Source organism: Macrosteles quadrilineatus, unplaced genomic scaffold, assembly GCF_028750875.1.
Source record: "Macrosteles quadrilineatus isolate MER2022 unplaced genomic scaffold, UCM_ALF_1.0 Scaffold_3__2_contigs__length_128488019, whole genome shotgun sequence".
NCBI lineage: Eukaryota > Metazoa > Arthropoda > Insecta > Hemiptera > Cicadellidae > Macrosteles > Macrosteles quadrilineatus.
Window position 1 is genome coordinate 57,589,527 of NW_026542596.1, and position 6,000 is coordinate 57,595,526.

A 6,000-nucleotide genomic window follows, 5' to 3' on the forward strand; every position below is an offset into this window, starting at 1 on the left:
TAATGTAATTACGTGTTTGTAAAACTTTGTTAAATAATAAGTTACTTTTTTCAGGGAATAGGTTCTGCTGGCAGCATTATTCTTACCATAAATTCTGTATCAGGTACAATTATAGGGAAATTTGCATATTTTTTTGGACAACTGAATAATATAGTGAAACAGTTAATTTACCGTGAGATCTCAGCATCGAATACCATTACCATTACCATTACCAACTCCTATGTCGTTGCCCAACACTTGTTGGATAGACTGCGTCAATTAAAATTACAGTTATAAAACTAATAAAAAAATAACATTCTTATTTAACCAATATTTAAAAAACTAGTGATGGCGGTGCATATTATATATTCGAGAAGTACTCGCCAGACACTTCCTCAAAAGAGTACAGCGGCTCATTTGTGAGTTTGTTAAAAATCCGCATGGAGAAAGCTTTCATGTCTTCAGTGTGGGCCCGAGGCGGTAACATGTTGTAGAATCGCATGGCTGGGATGGGATGGGCTGCCAAGGATCTTGATAACCTGCATCGAGGAATGTCAAGTTTCTGTGCATGCCTGGTGTCATGATTATGGAGATCACCCCTCTGTTGATATTCACCTATGTTATTCCTGAGATTAATCAAGCCGTAATAAACATATTGGCTGAAGATGGTCATAACCTTAAGGTTGGCGAATAGGGGCTTACAGTGGTCTCTATAACCAGCGGCTGACAGCACTCTGACTGCCTTCTTCTGCAGACGAAGCACTTTTATACAGCCAGGAGCATGTCCCCAGAGCAGGATTCCATATCTGATATGGCTTTGAAATAGGGCATGATATACATTTATCAAATATTTATCAGTGATGACCCCCCTAAGTTTCCACAGAAGAAAAACCACACGGGAGAGTTTAACACATACATCACTGATATGTTGTTCCCAGGTAAACTTAGGGTCTAGGCTGAAGCCCAGCAATTTCACGCTGCTTTGCTGATCAATATTCATTGTTTTGCTTAAAGTGCATAACATCCTCTGGGTCTTGTCAATATGTGGCCCACAACGTGTTGGGTGAAAAAGTGGTTAGGAAGTTTTCAAAATTAATTTAGAATCACGTTTTCATTGATAAATTTAACCTCATTTTGTTTCGTCCATTTAATGGATTGCTGGTACCTATGTAATTTCATACCTTTGTTTCGATTTTGGTAACAAAATATTAGCACAAAACAGTGTGCGCTCTCATTTCCATCTCGTCAACTTCACTTTCACTAAATGATATTTTAAAAAAATCAGTTTAATCTACCTTCCTTTAACTTCCACCAACTTAGGTTAAGAATACGCGAGTATCAACAGGAACAAGTCGGATCAACAATTAAAATTGTCAACTGATCAGCTGATTGGTTGACGTACGAAGCATTACAAATTTACCTCTTTAATCTCTCAATCCTTGAATCTCATTGGTCCGTTACCCCGTGTTGTTATGAGAAAAACTATGCTGTTATGAAATAAAACAATGCTGTTATGAAAGTTAACAGCTGTTAAGTGAAACTTTACAATTCTAAAAGCTGAACTGAAATGGCTAATTTAAAAAACGGTCGTAGGTAAACTTTTATTAATCGAGTGATTTTAACCCCGTAATATTTTAAATTTACATGTTTTGTAAGAGAACGTTCCAAACCTGTGTTTTAAATGTTACTATCGATAATAGCCCGATAATAAATGCCATCTCGTTTTAATAATCTGCACTACTCGGGATTGCACTAGCAACCTCCGGTCGGCTTCTCATAAAATAGTTTATGTCTTCAGAGCGCAAACTTATATTAGCGAAAAGTACATACAAACAAAATTTAAGATCTAACTGAGTAAAGATCGTAAAAACAATCATAAATATAATAATAATCCTAAGAAGTTCTTCTAAGATTTCCAGAAATTGAATCAATTTCAATTATGCCAGCTGATCGAAGGGAATCTGTTTTCGATTTGAGATTCAATTATCTTCTAACAATGGCCTTGGTGTCTACAGGTTGCTGTAGCTATAACCGCAGGGTACGTGGATTTTGTGTAAATTGGTGGTTATTTTCATTTAATTCCCATAGGCCTACCTACTTAATTTCCATAAACTAAAATGGTTTTTACTTATTCCTACACATATTGGGATTAATATACAGGGTTTCCAGGAAATCTTTACCAACATTTTAGGGCATTGTTCCTGAGTAAGAAACATATATAAATAGGCCTATCGTATTAAAATGTTTTTCACTTATTATTTTTTTTTTCTTAAAAGTGGTTACAAACGAAATTGAAACTTTGCACAAACATTTATGACAACTAGACAAAGCTAAAAAAATTATGACAACTTTTTAAATTCAAACAACAAAATTGCGGCCATTAAAAAATGTTGTAAAATCAACGGTTTTTGAGTTATTTCAGAAACAATATTTTAAATAGCCGCCATTTTGTTTTATGAATTTGAAAAATTGTTATCATTCTTTTGTAACTTTGTCTAGTTGTCATAAATGTTTTCACAAAGTTTCAATTTCGTATCTTCAACCACTTTCTAGAAAAAGAAAGATCAAAATGGTAGCTGTGTGAGTAACTAAGGACTTCCGGACAATTTAAATATGATATTTAGAATTTAGATATGTTTCTTAGTTTCTTACTCAGGGACAATGTTCCCGGACACTATGTATAATTTAGATGTATACTAATATAAATGGTTCTTTTGCTCTCTGGGGCAATAAATAAAGTCAAATCTATCAAAAAGAAATTGAATGTGTATTTTAATAAATAACTCATACTGCTCTTTCAACGAATACGTCATGATGAAAATGTTTTTATATACCTACGAGGTGTTAGCCCGTCCTACGTACGGGAATTCAGTAGTCAGTTAAAACCGTGTACAATTCAGATCAGCTAGTTTACACATATAAGCTAAAGACAAAGTTTCTTGCTGTTTTAATGTGGTAAACAAATGTTGTGTGACCAAATATGTTTTTATTCCATCATAGGCCTATACGATATGCATTTTAAATCTGATAATTTTACAATAAAACAGCAATTCTGCAATTTTTACGATGTGAAAAGCGTTGAAGTGAGATTTGCAGCAGATTCGCACAGACGCGCACTGATTATAAGTAGCCTACAGTAGAGAGAGTAATAGCATAGATGAATTAATACTAGTGTACCTGTTGCTCGAATTCGAGCAATTGCATTACAGGCGACTCAAAGATTATGGAAATACTCAAAATCTACACAACAGTTAGATATAATCAAAATCTTTTGTAAATATCTTATCTTTTTCAAAAAGCTGATCTTGTTTTTTTAGGGTTTTCTACAAAATTTTCCCTCTCATAGCCGCATTAGGTTGTCTATGATAACGATTATAAATGAAAAAAAAAACATTATTTCTATTTCTTCTACTTGGTTGTGTTCTATGACTTTTTCTATGTTTCCATTGTTTGCAAATCGGTTATTTCAATGATTGCTCAAGAAATCTAGAACAGTGTTAATTCAGTTTTATTTTTATCCTATATCAAATTGTCCAGGATTTCTCACTCTTTTCCATTCTAATAATTACACCAACCCAAGTTTCGTCTACAGATGCAATATGCCAACGAATATCACCTACGTACAATCTCCAAGAAGGGGTAAAAAAGGCAGAAACCAACCCATACAAAATAGATATAAGTTAACTCCAAAAGAAATAATTTTAAGAGTTACTGTGATAATAGGATTTTCCACTGATTTGGTAATAGAACATTATATTGCAAAACATGACACGATGCAGAAGAAAATCCATTTTAAAATCAGAAAACCCATTACAAATACTGTACTTCATTTTGGCAAATTCAATAAATTACAATTTAAATATTAACAGATGTTTCATTAAAAAGTAGTGTAGAATTATGCATATGGTCATAATGTAAACAAATCTGAAGAGGCGACTTTAAAGGCTTCTGGGGCAGAGCCCCAAGGGAATTGACCTCGTTCCTCTTTTGATGGCTCATCTACAGACCAAGACCTTTCTTTAGAGACCAAGTTTCTACTCCCAGCCGTTCTCTCAAATTAGCTGTGACAAAAACCCCGTTTTCCTCCATAAGAATAACATGGGATGGGAATTCAAAGGCCACTGGGGCAGAGCCCCAAGGGAATTCACCATGTTTCTCTTTCAATGGCTCATCTACAGACCAAGACCTTTCTTTAGACACCTCTACCGAGTTTCTACGCCCAGCCGTTCTCTCAAAATAGCTGTGACAAAGAAAAACAGTTTCAAATTAATATATAGACGAGGTGTTAGCCCGTCCCACGTACGGGAATTCAGTAGTCAATTAAAACCGTGTACAATTCAGATCAGCTAGTTTACACAAAGACAAAGTTTCTTGCAGTTTTAATGTGAAAAATCATCTTGTAAACAAATGTTGTGTAACCAAATGTGTTTTTAATCAGTGAGCGAAGCTCTTATACGTCGACTCTTGCGCATTTTGTAATACGCAAACTCCTCCTAGACGGCTGAATCAATCGTTTTCAAATTTTGCATGGTGATAAAGACCATATCGGTGAGTGCCAACATCTATATGGCGTTAAAAAAGTCTCTCAGGAATCCGCCCCACTGGGTCTCAAAGTTTCAATGTAATCCTTATGGAAGCAGTATTTGACACATAAACAAAGAAATTTGATCAGCTGTTGACTTTTGAATGCAGTAGATAATAAAATAGCTGATAGCATTATTCTACAGATATTAGAACAGAAACGGTATGGATCATAAATATAATCAAATGGCGACACTAGCTTGAGGTCCGGGACGTAGGAAGTAGTGAAGGAAGTAGTCGAGGCGAACTGTCCGGAGTTTGGGAACTGTTTATGACGATTAGATTAAGGTATCTGCAATCCTAAAATGCCATGGGAAGGGAGGGAAACAGGTCCGTGACGTAGGAAGTGGTGAAGGAAGTAGTAAAGGCGAGCAGTCCGGAGTTGGGAACTGTTTATGAAGATTAGTTTAATTTAAACTAGTTTAAGGGATCTGCAATCCTTAAATAATATTGAAAGGGAAGGAAACATGTCCGCGACGTAGGAAGTGGTGAAGGAAGTAGTAAAGGCGAGCTGTTAGGGGGTTGGGATCTGTTTATGACCATTAGATTAAGGTATTTGCAATCCTATGCTGCAATGGGAAGGGATGGAAAAAGGTCTGTGACGTAGGAAACGGTGAAGGAAGTTGGCAAGGCAAGCAGTCCGGACTGTGGGAACTGTTTGTGACGATTAGAATAAGGTATCTGCAATCCTAAAATGCGATAGGAAGGGAGGAAAACTGGTCCGAGACGTAGGAAGTGGTGAAGTATGTAGTCAATGCGAGCTGTCCGGAGTGTATGAACTGTTTATGACGATTAGATTAAGGTATCTACAATCCTAAAATGCTATGGGATGGGAGGAAAACAGGTCGCGATGTAAGAAGTGGTGAAGGAAGTAGTCAAGGCGAGCTGTCCGGAGTGTGGGAACTGTTTATGACGATTAGATTAAGTTATCTGCGATCCTAAAATGCTTTAGGAAGGGAGAGAAACATGTCTGTGACGTAGGAAGTGGCGAAGGAAGTTGGAAAGGCAAGCAGTCCGGACTGTGGGAACTGTTTGTGACGATAAGATTAAGGTATCTGCAATCCTAAAATGCTATGGGAAGGGAGGAAAACAGGTCCGCGACGTAGGAAGTGGTGAAGGAAGTAGTCAAGGTGAGCTGTCCGGAGTGTGGAAACTGTTTATGACCATTAGATTAAGGTATCTATTAAAAACCTAAAATGCTATGGGAAGGGAGCAAAACAGGTCCGCGATATAGGATGTGGTAAAGGAAGTAGTCAAGGCGAGCTGTCCGGAGTGTGAGTGTGGGAACTGTTTATGACGATTAGATTAAGGTATCTGCAATCCTAAAATGCTATAGGAAGAGAGGAAAACAGGTCCGCGACGTAAGAAGTGGTGAAGGAAGTAGTAAGGTGAGCAGTGTGGAGTGTGGGAACTGGAAACCGTTTTTAGGAGTTAGATTAA